General features: G+C 40.8%; 1 pseudogene; it reads left to right on the top strand.

Moving 5' to 3' along the window:
- The first annotated feature begins 6,774 nt into the window (after window positions 1–6,774).
- On the top strand, window positions 6,775–9,546 carry LOC111551933 (annotated as a pseudogene).
- The last annotated feature ends 2,167 nt before the right edge of the window (window positions 9,547–11,713 follow it).

Here is an 11,713-nt window from a genome sequence, read left to right as displayed (position 1 = left end):
AAAGTACTTGTCCTCTCCCGTTCTTACCCTCTGCAACTCTTAGTTGCATTCATAATGTTAACTTACCAGTTTTCAAAATTCCTTTTTCAATTGGATGGGACTATATGAAAAAAAAAAAACTAATGTGTAAATATGGTGAGAAAAATCTAAGGATGAAAGTAAAATTCCGAGAGGCAATTCCAATGCCCCTCATACAACCAAACCCTTTCTACCTGAAATTTCTCTATCCAAATCTGATCTGTTGGCGCTCTCCAGAGCAGCCTCTGGAGCAGCATTGAACTTTCTGGAATGAAGGAAATGTTCTAAAACTGACCTGTCCAATATAGCAACCATTAGCCACATGTGGCTATTAAACACTTGAAATGTGGCTGGTGTGAGTGAGGAACTGCTTTTTTATTTAATTTTAGGTAATTAAAATTTCAGTCTTTTAATTTAAATAGCCATGTATGGTATGATAAGAAATATATATTTTGGTCTTCTTTCCCCATTTCTTGGCACATGGCTCTTAAAACCCTTGAAATCTCTGAAGCAATCATGTCTTTCTATATACTAATGAGATGACTGGTGGCTGGGGGCTCTGGACAGCCTCAGGACAGGGAGATGGGTGCTGGGGAATCCAACCACCTGATTAGAGAGTCGGAACTTTGAGCTCCAATCCCCCCACCTCTGGAAGGGAAGAGGGTCTGAAGGTTGAGTTGATCCCAGTGCTCAACGATTTGATTAATGACACCCACAAGATGAAGCCTCCATAAAAACCCAAAAGGATGAGGTTTGAAGAGCTTCTGGGTTGGTGAATGCGTAGAGGTGCTGTGAGAGACAGTGGCCCAGAGAGGTCATGGAAGCTCCACATCCCTTCCCCCGTACCTCGGCCCAAGGCATCTCTTCCCTCTGGCTGTACCTAAATTGTATTCTTTGTAATAAACTGGTAATTTTGTAAGTAAACTGTTTTCCTGAGTTCCGTGAGCTGCCCTTGCCAGAGAGGACCTGTTATTATTAGCTAAGTCAAACAGAAGTTATGGGCAACCTGGGGCTCACTACTTGTGATTGACATCTGAAGTGGCGGACCTTCTTGGGGGACTGAGTCCTCAACCTGTGGGATCAGATGCTATCTCCAGGTAAATGGTGTCAGAATTGAGTTAAATTGTAGGACATCCAGTTGGTGTCCTCAGAGAATTGGAGAATTGCTTGTCATAGGAAAAAGCTCTACACATTTTGGTGACCAGAAGTGTTGTTGGGGGTGTAGAAGAGAAAATACTGGTTTTCCCCCTCAAACCATGAGGCTAGTAGCTGCCATTTTTGACAGCACTACTCCAGAGGATTTTACTCTTAAGGTTATAAAGAGCAAAGCTCCAAGGGGGGTGGGAGGGAAGAGGCCCCAGTACCAGGCCTAGGCATAAGGTAAGCCACCACATTTGACCTTGCTGGTGATTCTGTTTGGAGCTTCTGAGAATCCCCAAAGCTGACACTGGGAAAATGGAAATGGGCTAAGATGCCCTTTATGAGTCTCTTCCAGGCTCATGAGAATTCTGCTCTATTCATTGTGTAATTGTAGTGTCTCCTTTCCTCCAGACATTTTTCTCATTTGGAGAAGTGTTGGTTGCTAGGAGACTGAACTGCCTTTTGAAGGAGAGTACTTTAGAGAGAAACAATTCACATGATTTTCTTCTTCTATAAAATGAAAATTCGTAAAATATTTGCAATGCATAGTGAAAAAGTCAAGCTTTTACATTTCTTTGTATATTTGTTTTAGCAGTCATAGAACCTCTCAATTACTTTTCCCACTGCTTCACACTGCAAGAAAGAAAAAAAACTGACTGCCCTTTCTGTAGTACTTCTTAAGAAAAAATAACATTCCCAGGCTTGCTTCGAGAAATGGTGAGGTGATATCTATACTGCTTACCTCACAAGGGAGCTGAGTGAGAATCAAAATAATGACATTTATAATGGAAATGGAAATTGCAAAGCACCAGAAATAAATCAGTATTGCACCCAACAGCTCGTAGTTTTATCCAACTACATATTCTTACCATGATTTTCATAAACTTACAAAATCATGCAGTCTGAACACATTTAATAATAAAAGAGCCACAACTTGGAGAAATGAATAGGTCTCTTAGGTTTCTAACTTCCAGACAAAGTTGCCATTATACTGTAATGACTTCTCAGGGAATGTGAACAAAACTCCCTTAAATGCTCGATTAGCTCTTGTAATCACTGTCAACAACATTTAAACCTTAGATAGAGAGTAGTCAGCATGAAATGACATTTCCTCTCTAATTCACCTAATAGGATGCCTGGCACACAGTAGGTGCTCATTAAAGAGTAGTTGTTAATAAAGATGATAATATCCTAGTTAATAAGGATCTTTTCTTTCAAATTTCTTGGCCCCTGCTTTAAAAATCCAGCTGTAGGAATTTTTTTATTGACCAGCTGCAAAATTCTTTAATGTTTGAGAAATTTGCCTATATTAATTGACAGTTTGAAGCAAAAGAGCTTTCTTTCTTTGTATATCTGAGCAGCAGAAGAGCCACCAAAAAGGGGACTAGGAACAAGTTATTATTTTAAATAAATATTTTGGCCAGGTGTGATGGTTCATGCCTATAATCTCAACACTTTGGGAGGCTGAGGCAGGAGGATCATTTGAGCCTAGAAGTCCAAGACCAGCTTGGGTAACATAATGAGACTGTCTTTACGAAAAACAAACAAACAAACCACACTATCTGGGCATGTTGGCACACACCTGTAGTCCCAGCTACATGGGAGGCTGAGGTGGGAGAAATGCTTGAGCCTGGGTGTTTGAGGCTGTAGTGAGCCGTGTTCACGCCACTGCACTCTAGCCTGGGAGCCTGGCCAACAGTAAGACTGTGTCAAGAAAAAAAAAGAATGAAAGAATTTATAATGTAAGAATAATATGGTTGAAAAAACCTATTTGATAATTATCATAGATGTTATCCACGGCTTTTGTGGAGCCCATACTCCTTAGAAATAGTTCAGCACAGGAGAGCACCCCGGGTCCTCTTTTGTTAGAATAGTACTTAGATGTAGACAAGCTCCTCAGGGTGACAACTAGCTTACAAACAGCATCCCACAAGTGCACAAAGCCAGTTTTGTACTGCCTCAATGTCTCCAGACCTGCCTAGGGTCTCAACCGTGACTGGGCATTACAACCACCCAGATAACTTTTAAAAATATTGACGTCCGAGCCACTCCCCAGGTCAATTGGTCCCTGTTTCTGGGAGGTGAGGCAGGTCTAGGTGGCTTTTAAAACTCCCTGGGTGGATCTAATGTGAAGCCAGAGTTAAGAACGAAGTCCTTAAGCTGTTCTGATTCCAGGTTTCTTTGATCTAAACCAAGCACTTGCAGGTCCACAGCACTAGCTAAAAGAACTGTGAGATCAAAAGTTTCTCTGCCCCATCTGAAATTGCTAACATCAGATCTTCACTGAATCTCCTGCGCTCCTATTTCTGCACCTCTCTCTCCCCCTTTTTCTCCCTGCCTTACTCTTTCCCTTTGTCCCTTGCTTTCTTCTCTCCCTTGCTCTCATCTCCTTTTCTGTCTCTCTCCTTACTCTCTTAGTTAGGCTTTGAGAAATCTTCCCCCTCAATATCTCCTTTGATCCCTTTCACTTTCTTCCTCTCTGATACTTTATCTCAGGAATCCACCTTTCTTATTTCTCATTTATTGTTCCATTTTTGTTTCATTTGTGAGCCAAACTAAAAGATTGTGTGTGTAGTGAGGGAAGAGCAGGAGGGTTGGAGGGCAACAATCCAGACTTACACATAAAAACATTGAAAAGAAAAAAGTTCAAAAGGAATCAATGCCACCAACTTTCAAAGCACTTGAAAGCAGCCACAAGTCCCATTCCAAATCTCTCTATCCTCCTCTAATTAGACTTTCCTTTCCTTAATCATCAGCACTCAAGAAAATGAAACACAAAACAAAACAAAAGCCCACGATTTTGTTTTTAATGTAATTTAATGCTTTTCTCTTTTAATTAAGGGTATTACAATACCACTGTGCTAGTCTTGGCTTCTTTCAGTATTCAGTTCTCCAGTTCAGTGGCTGAATGCCTGCCACCATGGTGGCAGTAGAGAGCTGCAGATTGAGAAATTTAAGATCTTAAGGAAAAACTGTTTGGAGGTCATCAAGATTGAGAGTGAAACTATTAGTAATGATAAGTTCTATACCATGAATTTCCATTTGACATCTCTTACTCTCTGGAATACTCTCTTGAGGGTCTCCCACATAGTCCATTTTAGTGAGGTGGTCATAAATCTGTTTAGCATTGTTGAAGATAAAACACAGACATGTATTGGTCTCTGTGTCCATTCTCCCATCCCAAGTGCCCCACATATTTGATAGTTTCACTCAGCAAGTGTTTGTGCTTATCTCTGCCTCCACTGTCCTCAGTCCCCTGTGCTGGAATTACTCTCCAATTGTCACATTTGCTCCAGGAACAGCCATCTGAGACTGCAGCTCACATTCTGTGCTCATTTTTGCCATCCCTATCTATTTCTCCCACTACCTCAATTAACCCTGGAAGGAGTGGCTTAAAACTTACTCAATAAAAACCCAATTCCTTGGGATTGTTGTAAATATATACAGAAAAGACTTCAGTATGCTAAGATTTTTTTTTTTTTTTTTAATAAAAGAAAAAAGGGGAACAGTCAGACTGGTTTAGATTCCCTGGGCTTTTGCCAACTGACCTAAGAACCCAGACACAAGAATAGGAATGTTTCTGGAAAATGCTTCCTGAGTTCCAAACAACCAATTTACAGCAGATATAGGGCATAAAGTCAGCATACAGCTATTTAGTCAGTAATTGCTGTTCTGGGAGTTGTGAATTGAGGACTGCCTAAGGTGATGGGAATCCAAGTGTGCTGTTTGAATAAATAAGACAATTTTGCCTTGTAAAGCCTTCTTAGCCTGTGGGGGATGCTTAAATGGCGCTAGCTAAGATTATTTGGAGAATCAACACTGATGGCCTTGGGGATGAGAGAAGTCAAAGGAGAAGGACCATACCAGGGAAGTGGATGGGTTCCAACATTTCCCACCTCCCTGGTGTGAGCCCTTGCTGCTGCTGTCACCCTGTCTCAGACTTCCTTGTTGCCAACAAAAACTAATAATAACCTGACTCCTTTCAGGAAACCAAAGATAAAGGAAAACAAATAAAGCAGGATTCAATAAGCTAAGGATCAAATGTTTAAGAACAATAATCTTTCAAACTAACTAGTTAAAAATAGATGCAACAAATAAAAAATAAGCAAACATGATGAAAAAAGCAAAAGTCATATTAAAAGAGCTCAAAGAATAACTGAAAGAATAAAATTTTAAATTCAGAGTACATTTAGATAAAAATACTGTAAAGAATAATTAGTATGGTGAAATAAACAAAACAATCTTTATTAAATACTTTTTTTTTTTTTTGAGACAGAGGTCTCCCAGGCTGGAGTGCCGTGGTGTGATCTCAGCTCACTGCAACCTCTGTCTCCCAGGTTCAACCAATGTTCTTGCCTCAGCCTCCTGAGTAGCTGGGACTACAGGCATGAGCAACCATGCCCAGGTAATTTTTTTTTTTTTTTTTTTTTTTTTTTTAAGTAGAGGTGGGGTTTCACTATGTTAGTTAGGCTGGTCTCAAACTCCTGACGTCAAATGATCCACCTGCCTCGGCCACCGAAAGTGCTGGGATTACAAGTGAGTCACTGCATCTGGCCAAATACCTAATATTTTGAAAGGAAAAATATTCTATATAAATTCAAACTCTGTTAGTGGGTACTGTGCCAGAAATAGGCTATCAGTGTAAATATCAGCTACTAAATGCTTAAAGTATTCATTTTTTCACCAGCACATTATCTAGAGTTGAATTGTTAATCCTATTTAATTTTAATAGCCTTCTCAATTTTAAATCCTACTTGCAGAATGTATACTCCATTTATGCTATTTCACGCTTGACTTGTCTACATACCTGGGGAAAATTTTTATTTTGATTTGTGTTCAGAATTATTTTTAAAAATTTGCAGCTTGGAAACAACTAATATCTGAAAGCATGACCAAATAAGTATTCTTTCATTCATAGCACCCAGCAAAGCCAAGATTGGCATGAATGAATATGCTTTCCAAGCCTTGGCTTTTCTTGGGATCAAGATTTTGCCTTGCAGTTTTCCATGTACAGAAATAAGAACAAAAAGCACGAATATGTGTTCAATTTTTGCACTAAGTTTTGGGATACTTATACAACTTAGAAATATTTCTCTATGTATCCATCTATCTATTGTTAGGTAGAGTCAAATGCCATGAAAGGAGCTACGCTGAGTGGAAGAACATCAACTATGTTTTTAATGGTTATTAAATGAAGTCTCAAAAGTGAAGATGTCGAATCAAGTCCAATCCCTGGAACAATGTAGAAAAGATGGACCTAAGAAACTAAAATTGAAGTGTCTTTTTCATGGATTTAGTGCAAATTCCCTTTAAGAAATTGATAAATTTCACTATGGACTGGTTGCTAGGATACCCCTCAAAATCTGTTAAAGTAAGCTCTTTCCTTTAAAGGACTGGGCAGGGTTTCCATTATTTCAAAATGACTTTGAAAATCATGATGGGTGTTCAATCTAAGTGAATGAAACAGGTAAATGAATGGCCCTTAAGAAAAATAAATGACCATGAAGGTTCTAAAAAATAATTAGGCTTTCTCATAATGATATATTTAAAAGTTAGCTTTGCCAAGGAGGTTCAGATTTTCAAACATGAAAGGAAGAAATAAAAATCAAATGTGAAATGGACAATGTGAAGTTCCTTGGAGGTAAAGGCCTACTGCTGTAGAAAGCAAGGGACGGAGTTTACATTTAGAGTGGGCATGTTGTTTGCCACTTACCATCTCAAAAGTCCTTTTTCTCTGGAACTGAAAGTAGTGTGGGTGCTTAAAACATTTCACATGTTGAATTTCTGTCAATTAGCGAAAATTTGGTAAGCGCTCTTACAGGAATGTTCATATCCAGTTCTGTTACAAGTAAGGCAGGCTGGGGTAAAAAAGATGAATGAGTTCTAGAAAGGAAACTAGAAGCCTGACTCCTGAGCTGAGGACACAGAGTGAATGTTCTTTGATATTTTGATATTCACATCTCTGGAAACTCATTACATATGGTTGTTTTCCTTATCTCTTTTTGTCAACTATGGATAAAAATTCTGAACTCAAGAGTGATCCTGTATCACCAAAAATGGCAACTTTGATGTCAATACTACCCAAAGTGATCTACAAATTTAATGCAATCCCTATCAAAATCCTAATGTTTTTGCTTAAGCAGAAAAAAAAATCCATCCTAAGATTCACATGGAATCTCAAGGGACCCAGAATAGCCAAAACAATCTTAAAAAGAACAACTTCGGAGGGTTCACACTTCCCGATATCCAAATGTATTACAAAGGTATAGTAATCAAAATAGTGTGGTACTGGCATAAAGGGACATATAGACCAATGAAACAGAATAGAAAGCCTAGAAATAAATTATCCATATGTGGTCAAATGATTTTCAACAAGGCTGCCAAGACCAGTAAATGGGGAAAGGACAGTCTTTTCAACAAATGGTGTTGGGAAAAACAGATATCCACATGCAAAAGAATAAAGTTGGACTCGGAAGTAACACCATATACAAAAAGTAACTCAAAATGAATTAAAAACTTAAATTGAAGAGCTACAACTATAAAACTCTTAGAAGACAACATCGGAGAAAAGCTTCATGACACTGTATTTGACCATGATTTTTTGTACCTGACACCAAAAGCACAGACAACAAAAGTACAAATAGATAAACTGGACTACATAAAAATTAATCATTGTGCATCAACAGACACAATAAACGGAATGAAATGGCAACGAATGAAATGGAAGAAAATATTTGCAAATCATATGTTTGATAAGGCTTTAATATCCAGAATAGATAAGAGATCCTACAACTTACCAATTAAAAAAACCAAACAACATGATTTAAAAACGGACAAAGGACTTGAACAGAGATTTCTCCAAAGAAGACATATACATGGACAATAAACACATACAAATATGCTCAGCACTACTAAACACCAGGGAAATGCAAATTAAAACCATGAGATACTATCTCATACCTATTAGGATGGCTACTATCAAGGGGAAAACAACAACAACCACCAAAAACAAACAGTGCAGCACGTGGGAGTTGCTACCTGAGCAGAATCCAGGTTGGAGTTGGAACCATGGAGATGCCGAAGGAATCCGTCTTCCCTACCGACCCCTAACGCACCGGCCTGCATGGAAAGTAGTTGGAAGCTACGCGGTACCGGTCCCATGGGGGCTCCCGGTCCTCCCGTCTCAGTGGTCACTGCTGGGCTGGCTCCCTCTGGCTTTTTTTTTTTTTTTTTTTTTTTTTTTTTTTTTTTTTTAGACCGAATCTCGCTCTGACGCCCAGGCTGGAGTGCAGTGGCGAGATCTCGGCTCACTGCAAGCTCCGCCTCCCGGGTTTACGCCATTCTCCTGCCTCGGCCTCCCGAGTAGCTGGGACCACAGGCGCCCGCCACAATGCCCGGCTAATTTTTTTGCATTTTTTTTTTTTTTAAGTAGAGACGGGGTTTCACCGTGTTAGCCAGGATGGTCTCAACCTCCTGACCTCGTGATCTGCCCGCCTCGGCCTCTCAAAAGTGCTGGGATTACAGGCGTGAGCCACCGCTCCCGGCCCCCTCTGCCTTTTTAAGGACCCCTGTGCCATCCCCAAAGAAAGCTTCTGCTCTGCTGGAGCCCAAATGGAGGCTAGAGTGGCCGACCTCACTTGGGTGGAGGGGAGAGGTATCATAGCGGCTTCTGATTCAGGTGCTGGTGAATTGTGGGAGGTGGATGAGAACCGGCCACTTATCGTCAGCAAGTTCTGCAAGTATGAGCATGGCGACATTGTGTCTACCCTCAGCGTTCTCAGCTGTCAACGGCAGCAAAGACTTCAGCATCAAGGATTGGGACCTTGCTCAACCGGCGGCACTGAATTCATACTGATCTCATGTTGGGCAGGTCACCTGTGCTCCTTCCTCTCTCCGCAAGGACTCTGTTTCTTTCTTCCAGTGAGGACTGTAGAATTTTATTCCGGCATACTCTGTGTCCCAAGCCGGCGTCACAGGTGGGCTGCAGTGTCTCTGTCTGCCTTCCCACCTCACTGGCTTGGCATCCTCAGCAAAGTGAAGTCTTCATCTTTGTGATGGGAATGGGACAGTCTCCCTTGTGGACTCCAAGAGAGGGGGAGGTGCTCTTGGTTCAGCTATACGAGACCAATGTGTCACTGGGCTGGTGTTTTCCTCGCACCATGTTCCGTTCCTGGCCTCTCACAGAGAAGATGGCTCACTGGCTGTGCTGGACTCCAACCTTTCTAAGATGTTTAGAAGCCGAGGCCACAGTGACCTTGCGAGAGATGCTGCTTGATCCCCATTCAGTCACTTTCTGCTTACCACAATGGGCTAGGACCATCAGTTCGTCTGCCACAAGTGTCCACAGAACCTCTCCCAGCCCCAGGACCTGAGAGCGTTGCTGAGTAGATTGGACTTAAGACAAACAGCAAGTCCCCCATGAGAGTCCACTTCTTTGGCCCTGTCCCCTCAGCTTGTGAGGTAACACAGGAGCCTTCTGTAGTATGTTGATGAGTTAGATCTGGGCCGTTAATTGGCATCATCTCGCAGCCTGAAGGAGGCTGGATGCTGGGATCCTGTAGTCACAGGGAGAAAAAGCTTTCTTTAAAATGGGTGTGCAGGTGCATCTGAGTGTATGTATGTAGGTTTTGGTGGGGGGGTGGGGCGGTGGGGGAGGAATAAAAAAAATCTATCCCACATCTCCGCTAAACACCACTTCTCCCTCGCTCCCCAAAAAAGTTGACAGAAGAGTTTTATTCTTCCCATGTAGCTGTCTGAGGAACTGGCCATGTCCGGGTGGGGGGAGGGGGGTGTATGGAATGTGGGCATCCCTAGGTTCCTGGAAGCAGCTCTTATGCTACTCATAGAGATGGGATTGATTTTATTTTTTATAGCGCTTAATTCACCATTATGAGAAATGCTTCCAATCACAAAAATTCAGCCCAGCTCGCTTTGAGGAAGAGGCAGAACATGTTATGGTTTTATCCAACTCCTTGCCATTAAACTAAATCAGAAATCCTTTTTTCTGGATGAATTAAAAATGTGGCCTGTGCCTGTGTAATGTCCGCTCCTTTCTGCTCACTCCCTTCCCTCTGCTCTCCGCTGGTGTCGTGTGTAAGAAAGAGGAGTGTTTTTCTGTCTCAGATGTCATAGAGGAAAGTTTGATGATGGAGAGCTTAAAGGCATTTTAATTGTTAGAAAACTGACACAGACTGTTACGGAGAAATCTTTGCCACTTTTCCCACCCAAAACCGGCCTGGGGCCTGACCTCTTCTGCTCTCAGCCCCTTTCTCTGGATATAGAAAGTCTAAATGCAGTATGTATAGACTTCTAAAGTTTTGAAATTCAGCCTCAGGAAGAAAATGAAAAATACCGGCTGGTGAAATAAACAGTTCAGGCATCTTGTAGGCCTGCCTTTTTTGAAAACATAAACAAAAACAAAACAAAATAAGGTAAGTGTTGGTGAGGATATGGAAAAATTGGAACGCTTGTGCACTGTTGATGGGAATTGACAATGGTGCAGCCATTTTGGAAAACAATATGACAATTCCTCAAAAAATGAACAGTACAATTACCATGTGATCCAGCAATTCAACTTCTTGATATATATCCAAAAAAAGAAAGCAAGATCTCAAAGAGATATTTGAACACCCATGTTTAGTGCAGCATTATTCACAACAGTCAAAAGGTGGAAGCTCCCCAAGTGTCCATTGATACATGAGTGGATGAATAAAATGTGGTATATACATAAAATGGAATATTATTCAGCCTTAAAAAGAAAGGAAATTCTCACATGGGCTACAACATGGATGAGGACCTTGAGGACACCATGCTGAGTGAAATAGGCTAGCTATAAAAAGATAAATGCAATTCCACTCATATGAGGAACCTAGAGTAATCAAATTCATAAAGGCAGAAAATGAACAGGTGGTTTCCAGGAGCAGGGAGGAAAGGGAAATGGGGGTTTATTGTTTAGTTGGTGCAGAGTTTCAGTTTTGCAGATGAAAAGCGTTCTCAGGATTGGTTGCACAACAATGCGAATGTACCAGCACTTCTGATGTGTATAATTATAAATGGTTATAATAAATTCTATGTGTATTTTACCAGAATTTTTAAAAAATTAAAATAAATGAAAATTCTTTGGAAAGTATAAAATATTACAGACAAGAGGCCTCAATTATTGAAAAATAAGTTGAACACTGTCCTAAATATCCCAAGGGGAACAAAATCTTGAGCATGTCGCCTCTGACAGCAGCATTCTGATCCATGTGTACTAAACCAAGTCTAGCGTGATATAAAGTTCCTTAGGCTGCATGTGGTATTATGTACCACTCTTCAAAATTGATTTCAATCAAAGAACGAGAACAAATCTTGATTCCCAAGTCTTTCCACAACTTGCTTGCTTTTCAAACATAAATCATACATATTAAATCTAACCATTATCTATAAAAAGCCAACCCCACATTTAAAATGTGTTACTGGTAATAGAGCAGCTTAAGGAGGAAGAGGATGAGGGAACTGAAGGCAAGGGGAAGGAAGTCTGTGGAGAGGGCAGGGTGGGGTTACCTGCCAGGCT

The sequence above is a fragment of the Piliocolobus tephrosceles genome, chromosome 3, assembly GCF_002776525.5.
Source record: "Piliocolobus tephrosceles isolate RC106 chromosome 3, ASM277652v3, whole genome shotgun sequence".
Lineage (NCBI taxonomy): Eukaryota > Metazoa > Chordata > Mammalia > Primates > Cercopithecidae > Piliocolobus > Piliocolobus tephrosceles.
This window is presented reverse-complemented; position numbering and strand designations above follow the sequence as displayed.